This window comes from Pollicipes pollicipes, unplaced genomic scaffold (genome assembly GCF_011947565.3).
Source record: "Pollicipes pollicipes isolate AB1234 unplaced genomic scaffold, Ppol_2.1 Scaffold_7231;HRSCAF=8579_pilon_pilon_pilon, whole genome shotgun sequence".
Lineage (NCBI taxonomy): Eukaryota > Metazoa > Arthropoda > Thecostraca > Pollicipedomorpha > Pollicipedidae > Pollicipes > Pollicipes pollicipes.
The window spans coordinates 43,322,175-43,337,174 of NW_023597034.1; the positions used below are offsets into that span (position 1 = coordinate 43,322,175).

The 15,000-nt window shown below is 47.6% G+C and overlaps 1 pseudogene; it reads left to right on the top strand.

Moving 5' to 3' along the window:
* Positions 1 to 541: 541 nt before the first annotated feature.
* On the top strand, positions 542 to 14,474 carry LOC119110156 (sodium-coupled monocarboxylate transporter 1-like; annotated as a pseudogene).
* The last annotated feature ends 526 nt before the right edge of the window (positions 14,475 to 15,000 follow it).

Here is a 15,000-nt window from a genome sequence, read left to right on the forward strand (position 1 = left end):
TGCGATCCATTTTGGCCGATCAGGACTCATTCGTCCCCGGGTACGTTGCAAACTTGCCAAGAATCAGGTGTGCATGACAACAACCAGAGCCATTCGCGGAGCTCTGAAACCCGACTGAGGGGCCTGGCTTTTAGACACAGAGCTTGATGCAATGCACTGGTGATGTGTGGGATGCATGGAATGTATTAAATTATGTAAACGACATCAGAGGCTTGACTTCAGGACAGACATGTGGCAAAGGTGTTACAACTCTGGTAGCTTCTTGCTGTATGAAGGTTTGCGTTTGGAACTGAAAAGGCTGAGCGCAACGACATTTTATGCAGATCGGCTTACTAAGATATATTCTGTGCGCTCCCTCCGACGACATATCCGGAACGATACCACATATAACGATACGATTTTGTGTGGAACGATAACGTTACCACACAAAAAACGCGATGACTCAGACCGATTACGCCGAAATGATGGACCGTAATTCTGACTGCAGTGTGCCGCCCTGCCGAACTTAGAAGATATTTGAGCCTCAAGTCAGTGCGGATTCATGATCCGAAACAATCCCAAGACCAAGTATGAAGCTTAGCATTGAACCTCGTGCATTGTAGCATCCAGGGCTCAGGATCCAGGCGCCGAGGTCCGTTTCTGGGATCCAGCACCCATTCGGTATCCACTCGCCGCCTGTCATGTACCCTCCGTCGGGCGCATATTGCCGCACGACTACACGGCTCTACAAAACCTCGGCTAGCGCCCTGATACAGGCTTCTGCCATCACGTCCAGGCAGCTATGTGGCTGCTTTAGTCGTCCGGTTTCAATTGCCTCCGTTATTTTCAATGATGTCCCATCATAGCAGGTCGCACGTCCACCGAGGCTGACAAAGGCCCTGTAAGTGGGTAAGTGGCTTCAGGGCTTCCGCTGGTTGTCTGGGTGGCTATCAATGCACCGAGCAGATGTCCACAGCTTCCGGATGGATGGTGTTAGAGCTACTGTGTCACCAACGGCGCTTGATGGCAGGGAAGAACTCTGAGCTCTCATCCGACTTCCGACAACGCCCTGGGAAAAGGGGAGGAGGGGGATGGAAGGGTCCCGAGGTCGTCAGGTTTCCTGACTGTAACTGAGTTCCACGATTTGGATAAGATTTGTCATGCGGATTACGGGTGTCCTGTTGGGCTGATGTGTGACACCGTGAATGTTTTAATCGCCTGCGAGTATCACAGCATAAGCATCAGCAGGACCGCGGTGACCCGAATGTTGTGACTATGCCGCAGCTTCAACACCAGTCCAGGAGTGCGGCACACAGTCTGGACTCTGGTGGTGGGCGGCTACTTCACCTGGATCACCATCTACGGTGTGAACCAGGCGCAGGTCCAACGCTACCTCTGCGTGCCCACTAAGCGACGCGCCGCCAAGTGAGGAGGCGTCATTGGCAGAGAACAGCTGGACTGCATAGGGCGATGTCACCCGTACTAATGAGGCAACGGGCGGTCACCATCAGCGTGTCACTTTGGTGCTAACTTTTTGATGGCCCCTCTGCCACTTGTGTTTCTGTACCCTACACGCGCAGTTTTCATTTGTTCGTTTGTCCTTGCCATTCTTGTGATGGTGTCGCTTGCGGTAACAAGGACACCGTAGCATTGTTGACGGTGCTTGATTTTACACTTTACACCAGGCAGTTATGTTGAATCCGTCTTCAACAGGAGGTGGGGGGGGGGGGGGGGGGGGAGGCACGTTATAGAAACAGACTCAAAGATTTGTGACTAAAAACTACCTGAGCCAAACTTTCGCTGTGAAGGGATGTTGAATGATGCTGTTTACCTTACTCCAGATGGGCGTAACAGGTTTTTATTGGCATTTAATAAGTATATAAAACAAAACAGTTCCACAAGCCCAAAGCTTTTCGAGAACAACCAAATCACCAAGCGACCCCGACGAAGTGGTCCTGTTCCTGCCCGCCATCTACCCCACTCACCCCGTGGTCGGCAGCGCCATCTGGTTGAATCTGGTAGGCCTGTTGTTCTGCTGACCGTGTGTAGCTACGCTGGTCTGGTCATCTACGCCCGCTACCGGCTGTGCGACCCGCTGAGCTCAGGGAGCGTGAGCACGGCCGACCAGCTGTTCCCGCTGTTTTGTGATGGATACGCTGGCGAGACGCCGGGAGTGCCAGGGCTCTTTGTGGCCGGGATCTTCAGTGGTGCTCTCAGGTGAGGGGAGATGGGGACGGTGCCAGCGGTGCTCTCGGGTGAGGGAGAGATGGTGCCGGTGCCGGTGGTGCTCTCGGGTGAGGGGAGATGTAGATGGTACCAGTGGTGCTCTCGGATGAGGAGAGACAGGGATGGTGGTGCTCTCAGGCTAGAGTGGTGGGCGCGGTGCTCTCGGGTAAGAATATCTGGACGGTGGTGCTGTCGGGTGAGAATATCTGGACGGTGGTCCTCTCAGGTGAAAAGACATGGACAGTGTTGCTCTTAGGTGTGGATAAATAGTCGAAGGCGCTCTCAGGCGGGGAGCTGGGTAGTGGTGCTGTCGGCAGGCGGTGAGAATGGTTGGTGTATGCTAACATGTCGACAACAAGACCATTTTGTTCTGGCGAACAGGTTTACTGCCAGGTGGGAGCTGTAGATGATGTTATATCCTAACGGTGTTGTGTTTTCTTCCTGGCTGTAAATTTGTGGTATCCCCGTAATGACCACAGCACAGATGGATGGGTGCCGCACTGTTTTTGGCTTCAGTGCAAGCCAGAAGTCCTGGTACCGGCGATGCTCAGGCATCACCGATATCACAAAAGTGCTACCTTTATTGAAAGCACCTGCATGGTGCAGGCGCTTTTGTAATCAATATATATATATATATATATATATATATATTGATGTACAAAAGCTTGGTATATATATATATATATATATACCGAACTATATGTATATACACTATAAGGTATATATGAGTGTCATGTGTGTCGATTTACTAAACATATAACCCTTAACCATTCACCAGCTTGTCGAAATGCAAAACGTCTTAATGGCCTTCCGTGCCCCTATCTTCCCGTGTCCTACAGCTTGTCGTCAAGCAATGAGTTTCAAGATGTCAAGCAATCTATCCAGCCGAAGGGTCTGCTAACCTCTTTAGATGTTGAAAATCTCTTTTTTACAAACGTGCTCATTGAAAGAGCCATATTTATCGTCCTCGACCACGTGTACAATCATCCCGAAATTCCCGCTCTTAAAATCTCAAGGCGCCTTTTTGAACAAGTACTAGAAGCCTGTACGCTGGAAGTTTCTTTTCGTGGGCCTAGTGGACGAATGTATTGCCAAACTGAGGGTGTTGCGATGGGCTCTCTTCCTGGACATTTATTTGCCAAGTTTTTATGGGACATATAGAAGTCGACTCACAACCAAATGGCAACATAAGGCCGTACATTTGCTGACGCTATGTATAAGATACCTTTGCGGAGGTTATGGACACTGACTAACTACAACGTCTCAAAAATGTCTTGGGAGAGAAATCTGATTTAAACTTCACAGCAAATTACGTGTGCAAAATATAATACCCTTTCTTGATGTCAACGTTGACGAACAAAGACAGCGGTATAAAACAACTGTACACCGGAAGCAGACTAACAACGGACGGTGCGTAAATGCTGACATTGAATGTCCTCGACGCTACAAAATTAGTTTCATAAGGTCATTCCTTAGACATGTATTTAACCATTGCTCTGATTGGACAGTGTTACATTTGGAGTCGGTGCGAATCACCCAGTTCTTGGAAAAAAACCTTGTTTTTTTCAAATTCCGATGTTGGAAACGCATCACAGTGACAAATAACAAGGCACTTTAACAAGAAACTAAGACAAATAGACAAGACAGACAATCAACTGTCCAACTGCATTATCAAAATCAAATGACATCTGCCATTTGCCACATCTGCCACAAGAAGAAAAAGCTCTACAGGAAATGATCTCTCAACATGTGAAAGGCAAGAGCGACCTCAAAATAGACATTGCCATTTATTATCGCATTATAAAAAGGTCTAACTTTCTTATGAGAAACATCCGGGACAAACCTGACAAACTTAAGTGTATCAATGTAGTGTATCAATTGAAATGTCATCTTGAAGGCTGCAAATTTCGCTCCATACACTACGCTAGCGTAACCACGACACTCTCACGACGCCTGGCAATGCACTTACGTGACGGGGCATCTCTGGAGCACATGTGACTCGAACATGACAGAACATTGACACAACAACAATGGATGTACAACGCTGACATTCTTCAGGCGTGCATTGACAGAAGTCGTCTTCAAATGTGGGAAAGCATGTTTGTTAACGAACTCTCTCCAGCCCCAAACAAGCTAACTCATATACAACCCTTAAGTTCTTAGATGGCGAGCGATACATACTTACGATGTATTTGTGGCTAGGTGTCTTTGTAGTGTTTCTTTATTCGTGCATTGTATATGCATCAAAGTAACAATAAGATCTTGCCTTATTTCAATTTGGTATTCCTTCGCATGTCTCCTTGGGACTAAAAATGTTCTCCAGGTGTGACGCACAATTTACATCCTTAAAAGTCTAAAGCTGTTTTCTCGTGCCATTTATATCTATCGGACGATGAACTAAGATCTCAAAACGTAAGGATGTACACATTGACGAGTATAAGAGTGATTTTGTGCGAACTATCTTTGATCCTAACGACATCGCTAAGTCAAAAGCCCGGAAGCTGAATAGATACATAAAAAAGCTCGTCACTGCTGAGTCAAAGGCGTTTTTAATCAGACATGCATAAAAAAGATGTTCTGCCAAGATATACCGATATATATATATATATATATATATATATATATATATATATATATGTTATGTTAGTTTCTTTCGGCAGACACCAGCGTGCACTAATGGAGCAGGATGGTTACGGCCATTTATGCATGTTGTTATATGTAACTATCTGATGCCAGGAGCTTCTTTCTGCTCATTACCTTCGCCGCACGTTCCAAGGGTGATCTGCCTGCCAAACGACGTTCCCCCAGTTGGCTGGGACCTGCCATGTCGTCGCATCTACTGAAATATTGGAATTTTCCGCATAATGACATGATTAGATTTCTTTTCACCATCCCATATTCTACGTCAGCTGTAGACTTCCAGTAAATGCCTATCATTACAACTTCAAAATTCTTACGTGGCTCAGCGTGGGCCAAAGACCCGAGCAACACGCTGGCAGCTGAGAAGTGAGAGGTACTGACGTCCAGCTTAACAGACCGCTAGGAAATCGCCATACAATGTGCTACCTATTTCTTGAATCCCTTTTACGACCGTCCGCTGGCTTGCGACTCGGCACGACCCAGTGTCGTCTGCGCACGTGACCTGAAGTTTCTGTCAGCACCGTGAGCTCCGGGATCAACTCGCTAGCGGCCATCACCATGGAGGACTTCATCATGCCCAGCGTCAGCAGGCCGCTGACGGCTCAGATGCAGACCATCATCTCTCGCGCCCTGGCCGTCGCCTTCGGTGGGTTTGTCTTGTTCGGCATCACTCTTGTGTGTGAAACAGATGCTGCGCTCCAATCCCTGCCGTGTTCGTAGCGTTGGCTCGATTTCAAGCGTCGTGGCGTTTATTTGGGTCGTATGTGGTGCAATGAAGGTGTCATGCACATTACGTACCATTATATTATTAGCATCCATACATTGGTGATTGAATCAGGTGAAAATAAGGCGGCATAACTTTATTATACAGAGCTGCTGTTCTAGCAATTAGTGCTGGCTTTCAACTACTTCTTCCCAATTACTCGTGCCTCAGAGCAATGATAGGACTTCCCTTCCTGTTGTGCCATGCGCTATCGCCTTGTCATCTTGCCACGTTTTATTCCTCTCCTTTTGACCGCAGGTGTGTTGGGATTTCTACTGGTGTTTATTGCTGAACAGCTTGGAGACATCTTACAGGTAATGACAAGAACCGACGAATCGAGCGGAAACGAATGGAGATAGTGGGGCGTGCAACATGCAACGTAAGCATTTGTGGATTTATACAAAGTTCTTAAATTACATATAAAATGTAAAGTAATAGCGACAAAGATGACATCAAATTCCAAACCGGTAATCCTACACATGTTGGCTGCAACGTAATCATATGCAACCAATCGACTGTGAGTCAAATTCAGGTGATAACTGTCGTTCACTATTTGCCCGCCCGGATTTCTGCTAACAGCATGTTAGGCTGGATTTATTCTTAACATCAGGGCAGGCTGAGCTATCACTAGGCCAGGTTATGTTGAGACTTCGACGGAGGTTATGTTCGGCTCGAAACTGCTGACCTCAATCAGGCACCTGCTGACCTACGGCGCGTGTGTGCGTCTGTTTCAGGCGGCTCTCAGCATATACGGCATGGTTGGGGGACCGGTTCTCGGAGTGTTCACTCTGGGATTGTTCTTCCCTTGGGCCAACCACATTGTAAGTGATATTTTTGGCTGTAGTGCCTCATTGTGCAACGCATACATACCTCGGTCGTCATTGCCTGCATCATTTCCTACAACGGTTCAAACGATTTTCCATGATCCAAATGTAGCCCTGATTCAAATCAGAGGGATGTTCGGCAATTTATGAAATCGCTGCGCTGCATACAAATCGAGTGTGCCCTCTTGACGTCATTTAGCTTCAACTCCTGCCACTATACGGCGACGTGACACGAGTGTCGGCGCTGGCAGCGGAAGGCTCTGCCCTCTAGCCTGACCTGTCCGTATCAGCGGTGCGCAAACTCACACCCAGCCCGCCTGACTCCGCCGCAGGGCGCCATGTCGGGCATTTTCTCTGCCTTGCTCGTCATCTTCTGGATCGGAATCGGAGTGCAGGTGGAGAAGGCGAAGGGCCACATCCACATCCCGAAGCTGGAGACCTCGGTGGCGGGCTGTCCACGCTACAACGTCTCGTACGTCGACCTGTCCCCGTCAGCAGCTCCTCCGACCCTCAACAGCAGTCTCCTCGACACGCCAGAACGGTGAGAGCGCCCTGTGGCCGAGCTTACCACTATGGCTGACTGGAACCTGGCGATGACAGTTCCTCGTGACGCTCAGTGACAATGGCACCGATGGATTAAAAGGTAAGTTAGTCGTCTGGGTGAAAACGCACGACTCAGCGACAGTCGGTACCGTCAGCGGGAGTCCAGCTCGTCGCCCAGAATAGCAGAGATAAAAACTTGTCTTCTACGCCTGTCTTCTACAAAACACAAATGACTTGATCTATCTCTTTAACCTTCACGCTGACGAGCCGTTGCTCATAACGCAGACCGATAGATGGGGGGGGGGGGGGGGGGAGGGTAAGTGCGACCCCCACTCCTGTTGACTCAAACTTTGACGATTGAAATAAGCGGAAATACCAGTGGATTGGTCTCCACGAGATCTCGCGATTATTGCTAGCTTTCTTGTTTTTGGCCTGATAATTGACCCCATTATGGCGGGTCAAAGATGGAATTTTCCAGAAATTCGTACTCTTCAGTCTTACATCATGCTAACTAGAACCAGAAAAGCTAGGAACATGTTTCAGGCGTTAAAACACGGGCAATAAATGCTCCATCGGTTACCGAAAAGTTGGACGCGATCGCAAAAGATGTCAGTCAGGTATCCTCAAAAACATTATTGGAGGATCCCCTCGTCAGGGCGAGCGTGATTTGTGGCCAGACTAAGGAAGCCAAGTATCAAAAGTGCAGCTTGATGACTTAAATGTCCAAGTGCATTCCACCCGCCGTAACATTTTTGGGGAATCAAACTGTATTTCTTTTCTGTCATATGATAATGTCCCAAAAGCAGAATGTTTTCAGGGATTTCCTAACATGTATATCACTGGAAAAGTGATTGCGGCAGACCACCCCTGCCTCATATATTCAATACCACCATATGTTGATCTTAAATGCTCTAGGTAGCCATATTGTACCAAAAATTCCCAAAGGACGAATTACGTGTATGAATCAAGACACCATGTAATCACACATGATATGGCTTGCTTTCCATCAAACACAAACTCAATCTACCTCATGTAAATTACTTTTAAGCAGTTAGAACAAATACTACAAGCTGTTGCAAATATGTCAGCAAAGTCTTAGGCCTGAAGTCATCCAGCATCTTGCACCAAAGAAGGATCCACCTATTCCTAATTCAGGGCCCTGCTTTGCCTGCGATGCACCAATACAGGACCTGTCATACAACTTAGACCACTTGGAACACATCCACAAAATTATCTAAACTTAGAACACAAAAATGCTCCTAAAATGGACGTTTTTTGGTCATTGTTCGGAGCATTTTTTCAAAACACGTTTTCAAATATGCATATTTGAATACATCAGGCGTATGTTAGACGGCGCTGTGATTTGCACAACGATGATGATAACGTCTGTACACACTTTTTTGTTAATGTAAGATGCATCTAAATTTATTTTAATCAATTATGCAATTCATTAGAATGCTCCAAAACCAATAAACAAAACTGATTCACAAGCTCGGCTTCTTGTCACAAACTGTCTCCCCACACGGCAGTGCTAAAAACGGTCTAAGCCACTGAAACATAATCTTCTTTCAGCGCTGTAATGCGCGCAACTTCATCGCAATCGGCGTTTCGTGAGAGTATGTCAAATCGAACTTTGAACAATGGGAGCGTTTGAGTCTCCTTTCATGAATGACTGGTATTCATACCAGTCTCCCACGCTCGTGGGCAACTGGACGCATTTTTCAACCTCGCAGTCTAGCATCCAATCACCGGCTCCACATTCTCCCACAGCCGGGTTCCTTGCTGAAGTACATCTTTGATCGGGCCAGTATCAGAGAAAACACTGTGGGTACAATCACAGCAAAACAAGGACCCCGCGCCTCCACCACGTCTTAGCTCCCAGTTCAATTCTGGAACCTTGGACTAAAACGCATCATATAGTTGCTGTGCAGAAAAGTCCTGATCCAGGCGAATGCCCTCGACAGCAGACAGTTCAGAGGGAAAGAGTGATTGATGGCCGGCTCATACGATCGACGACGTGGTAGCTAAGCTTGACCACAATCGAACTGAGCTGAGCAGCTTGTTGTGCAGTCCTTTCTGTTTGCATATCAGGCGGGTGGGTGGTAGGCATACATGGCCATCTGGCATTAACACGCGCTCGGGTGGCCTGTTGGATACCTTTTGCTCGAGTTGGGGGAGGGTCAGTTTGACCCCCTGAGACCTCAGGAACTAAGGAAGCCAGAGACAACAAATTCACGGGATGTGTTGGCCTGTACGTAAACTTACCTAAGTCAAAGTTTGAGGTTCCTAGTTTATGACTTTCGGGCAAAAAAGGTCAAACAATTCAAACCCCAGATCGATCTCCAAACCACCCCCAGAACCTAGATATCTGTTCGAAGCAAAAGATCAAGTGCTCATTTAAGGTCGGTGACCTCGTTTGACCTTCCGAAGGTCATGGTGACCAAGATCATACAGGACTTCTGAGTTTTGCATTTGAATAAGCGACACATATTTCGCTAGGTGATATGTTCCCAAAACCGAAGTGTTGACCTGAGCCATTTTAGGTCAGTGACCAATTTTGACTTTTGAAAAGTTCGTAGAAACTGTATAATGCTGTCACTGTTATCAATAAATTCGAAATAAGCACCAAAAACTGCCTCATACAACAAGCCCTGGGTAATAAAACAGATTGGTTTCGACCTTGGTCTGACCATCATACCTGACCAAAGATCAATGCAATTGGTTCATCCAAGTGTTGTGTTGCCTGAGAAAGTATTTCAGAGATGTATGGCTTGGTCTAACACTCCACTGTTGCACCAGATGAATGATTCCGTAGAAACTGACTTCGCTTAATCTATAGCCTGACTTTGACCTGCCGTAGAACAGCGACCTTACAAGGTACATTTAGATTTTTGACATCAAACGAACCATCATTCAATATCTACATCTGTGCAAAATTCGGCGCGGCGTTGACGCGCCGTTCAGGAACAATTCCGGAGAAACGTTTGGGGTGGTCCATTTGACCCCTCCAACCGAGCGCGTGTTAACTCGGCGAGATGTATCAAATAAAAACGAACAAATCAGTGGCAGCATTGAAATTTTTGCGGGGCTTACCCTTCTTCCACCATTAAGTAGGGACCTCTCAACTAGCTGGACAAAGTCCCGGGATCATCACCCACGCTAAGCCACGCCACGCCACGCTTGTTGCGAGAATCCTGCCACCACCACCCGATCCCGATCGTGCGATACCCGGTGAACGGTACAATTTTACGGCGGAACCTTGACGCTTGGCACTGCCCGCGCTACCCTTAGAATAGGAACCTCTGACGTCAGCTGACCTTTCCCGCACCTGCTTTAACTGGCCGAGTTCATGCCAGCCAGGACCGAATGATCAGCGTATATATATAATCAAATTCTCCCCGCAACTAGCACATACATCTGAAAGGAGGTGCACTAACGAACAGAGCTATTAGGACAAAATATGTAAGGAAAAGAAAAGGAAATATCAGTTGTTATCTTTGGGGGCAAACTCCAGCATTTGAGGAAAAACATTGGCACCCCCGGAATAATAAGATGGCACATTTAGAATCAAGAACATCAAAGCAGAACAAAAACATACGGTCATTTTCATGTGATAATTACGTCTAACTTCCATTTGAGAAGGACGAATAGACCACCACACTCACGTGATTTTATTTGTATGCGCCGGACGCCTTTTTGCTGAGATGCAACGCCTTGGACAGAAGCATGTGCCCTAAAGGATAGCATGGAAAGCATCACTAACGTACTTAGGAGGTTAAGATGTGAGCTGCACCTGAATATTGGGATCAAGTCAACTAAATGCATGACTTTCCGTGCCAGCGTAGGATTTCAATGCTACGGGGCTATTACCATAAACATTTATGAGTTCAAATACCTCAGCGGGGTGGTCTAATGCTCTTTCTTACATGAAAGTCAGATATAATTCTGAACTTTAACTTGAAAATATGATTTAGCTATGTCCTTTGTTCACTCCAAACATGCCGCTTTATCATTCCGGTGGTGCCAATTTTTCCCAATTTCTGAAGATTTCCCGCGAGATAACATACATTTTTCTTCCTTCTATTTCTTCTTTTGTCCCAGAAGCTGGGATGGTTAGAACGCCTGCATTCCGGTTCACCTACTGGTGGTGGGGAGGATTCGATTCGCTTTATGCGTTCATTATTTGGCCCTGGCTGGCACGGACTGCGGCCATTAGCAGCAGGTGCGGGGAAGGTCATGTGACGTCAGAGGGTCATTCTTCGGGGTCGGACGGGCAGTGCCAAGCGTTGTGACACGTCAAGCTTTCGCCGAAAAAATGGTACTATTGAGTTCCACTACCAAATGATGGTGTCAGAGCTCACGCAGGAAGCAGCACTGATACTGGCGGTGATTCCAGTAATATGTTCAGTGGAAAGTTGAGTCCTATCGTTCGAATATACAAAGTTAAATGTGACCGATTTCGAGGTTGCATTTAGCATAGCTTCCAGAATTAGGACCAGATCGACATGGATGCCTGCAACTCACTTGCCTCACATGCGGACGGAACCGATCTCACAGCAACCTCTTCCGTACACTTCAACTCCGGTAGTCGAACGAATGGGCCATCCATCAATAGCTCAATCCCTGATCTAGCTGCTACCGAGTGCTCTCACCTGGAACAGGACTGTTCCGCCCAACAGCTTCGTGCTGCGCTAGTCTAAGCTGGCTTGACCGACCTGTGAGAAATAAGGCGCTGTGGAGCGCGGAGGGACTATTTTTGCTGTGATGGTGCGTGTGGCCTATGCTCACCGACTATCATCCGCCGAGAAAGCGCGGCACGCGTGCTATCTCCCCGTCTACTCCACTAGAAGACACCCTGGGGTGTAATACCTGACCTCGCACCCGCCCTGCAGGGAGGACGCCCTGGGCATCTACTACCTGAGCTACATGTACTACTCGGCGGTGACGTGTTCGGTGGTGGTGGTGGTGGGCCTGCTGGTCAGCTGGGTGACGGGACCTCGGGACCCGCGCCGGCTGGACCCCCGGCTCGTCGTGCCGCTCGGAGACACGCTGTTTCGCTGGCTGCCCGCCAGGGCGCGGCGCTTCCTCAACTTCCACGTCGGCGAAGAACATGTGAGCCCGCTGTTGGATAACAACCTTGTCAGTGAGATTTGGCCGTGAGACGGCTCGACGGTCAAACCCGAATCATCCCAATCAATCAAAATATAACTGATGTTCAGCAAAATCAATTAGCCTAACGCACACTTATGTTGCAAATGCACGATAAAAACGGCTGTGCATTTTTTAATTCTTAACGCTGACAAACTATGTCATTTAATGTAATTCAGACACAAAGAAGTGTTCTCGGTGCGTCCTTGGCTGGTTGTAATTTTCGCATACCTCACCGATTTTTACAGCCACTTTCCTGAATTTCTTAATGTTTTCGACGACGCGTTCGATACTCAGGGTCATTAAGCGTGCATATATCCATGCTGATCTCCGCGGAGACAATGAAACATTGGGTCGAGAGACAGGCTCAAACCTCACACATTACGAACGCTCTCCAAGCTGAGCTGCACCGTCTCCTATCTGAATGGCATGATCTCCAGAAACACTGCCGAAAGGTCGCTGACCTGATATGGCTTCTCAGTGGATGTGAGTTTCTAAGATATCTGAACCCGGTCTGGCTCATGCTTTAGAGCTATTTCCTGAATCATACTGCGCATGCAAGGCTCTAAATGTCGTATGGACAGGGTCATAAACGCCTTGAGAATGGTCTTCCTGTATAGAAGCACATGATCGGAATTTGTGTGATTTTCATGCGTTTTTTCTCATTCCAGCAAAAGGAAGAGAAGGAGATGGAAGTGGCGCACGCCTCAATAGAATAATCGTCGCTCAACTGAAAACCGTACATCATGGAGTCGTGGGATTGCGCTACCAGAGGAGCCTGTTCTGTTCCTGTCAGACTGTTCTGTTTAACCAGTCGTAGGCTACTTCTCGGCAGAAGACATTTTCAGCACGATGACGAGCGATAAAGTATGGAGGAGCACTACGAACATCCATGTGCAGGTACCAGCGGGCCGAGACGGGTGCCGCCCGCGCATGAGGGTCCACTGACGGGATGGTCCGCTCCTCCCTTAGAACGATGGAACAACATAGCGATAGAGTACGATGGGAAATTTGGGTTAGGTAAGAACTGGAGCACCGAGAAGAGCTTTCGTACCTTTTTTGCTCTCAAATTTGTTTTGAGATATTGTCGCGGAAACCTATTATATGAAGACGCTACCTGGCTATTACTTGGTTTTACAGCCGTGGTCAGATCCTGAGATTATAAGACGGTTTGGATTACGCGAGAAGTCGGCCACCCAGAATAGCTATTGTACCTTTTTTGTACGGTTTGTCGTTTTCAGTTCTTATTGTGGAAACGTATCACATGAAGACGTCACTTGGCCGTTATTTGGTTTTAGAGCTCTTTTCAGATCTTGAGATCATGAGGCGGTTTGATTGCATAGCGTTTTCGGCAGAGTTGTGTTTCGGCATGATTTCGGATGCCAGAACAGTTAACCGTGCAAACCTTTTACTGCTTCTTAAGTAGCTAGTCTGTGTAGGCACGAAGCTATGCGGGTTAAACATGTTTGATAACTGGTGTGCTATGATTATGTCATGCGTTTGCCTAGGAGAGTTGGGCAGGGATAGCCCTTTTTACACCAATATAAAACTTCGCGTTGGTCCGTATGTGCTGACGCATCACATCGCACATTTGATTCACAAATGGCGCATTGCATACATACGTATGACGCACATGCGTTGCATGGCATAGGCATATCTGACACATCACATACACACATGCGGCGTGCATATGATTACGCATTCTTAATGGTCCACTTATCTGTCATGTAGAATATCCTATGATGGCCCACTTCTACCTTGACGTAATAAGCTAACCCCGAATGTCGACTTTTCAATTTGTCATTGTGTAATCGGTCACATTAACCCCGAGGAGAAACTTAGAGGAGGGTTTATTTCGGGGATTAACACGTTGCAAACTCCCATGGGAATGGAGATTATCTCCGCGCATAACGGGACCGCCATATAACTCCGGACGAAGCGCTTAGAAGTTGGGGCAAGTTCGCCTCTCCTTATCCTTCGGACTCCCACGTGATCGTGAGATCACTGTGTATTGGCCGCGGAGAAGGCATTTCATGGATGCTGTGAGGGTATGCGTGAACGGCTGTGTAAGCTCAAGCCAGGATAACGGACGGTTTGTGAATATAGGCCAGTATTTTGTCTAAGGGAATGGGGTGTTCCCACCGTTGGGTGCTGATTTTGTGTCGGTTTGTCGTCAGGTAATCGAGTGCTTTCTCGACGCCATTGAAAGCTCGTTCGGTTGTCGCACGGTGTTTTGAGTTCAGCATCAACTTTGCACCGCAATGATGGTTTCGATTGATGGAAGACACCCGTGCCCCAATACAGAGCATCAACAGTGTGCCGAAAATACACAGCTAGCTTGGCATTATCGTGATGCTCGTTTTTCGTTTGTGTTTGGAAAGCATTTCTGAACGATCTAGCAAATCGGGCAGGAAAGCCGCATGACTGAATAAATGGCAGGTGGCTGGCCAGACTGAATCACCTGAGATGCAGCACCTGCGGGCAAACTGAATCACCTGAGGTGCAACACGTGCAGACAAACTGAACCACCTGTGGTGCGCTGCTGGCAAACTGAACCGCATGAGTCGCGCTGCGGGCAAACTGAATCGCGACATAATACCTGAGGTGTGCTGCGACCAAACTGAATCATCACATTACCACCACGCTGCGGGAAAACTGAATCATCACGCTAAAGACAGCTGCAACAACCGTCACAGGCGACACGGATCTTTGGAACTGACCACAATGCATCACAGCGGAACCTGGAGCCCCGATAAAGCATAAACAATGCGGTAAAACGTCATGCCCCAGCGGGCAGACAAATGTCGGGTTGAAGTGATACATGTGTCACCACTTCCGTGTTGACGCATGCCAGGCTCATGGTGCTGAGCCCAAAGT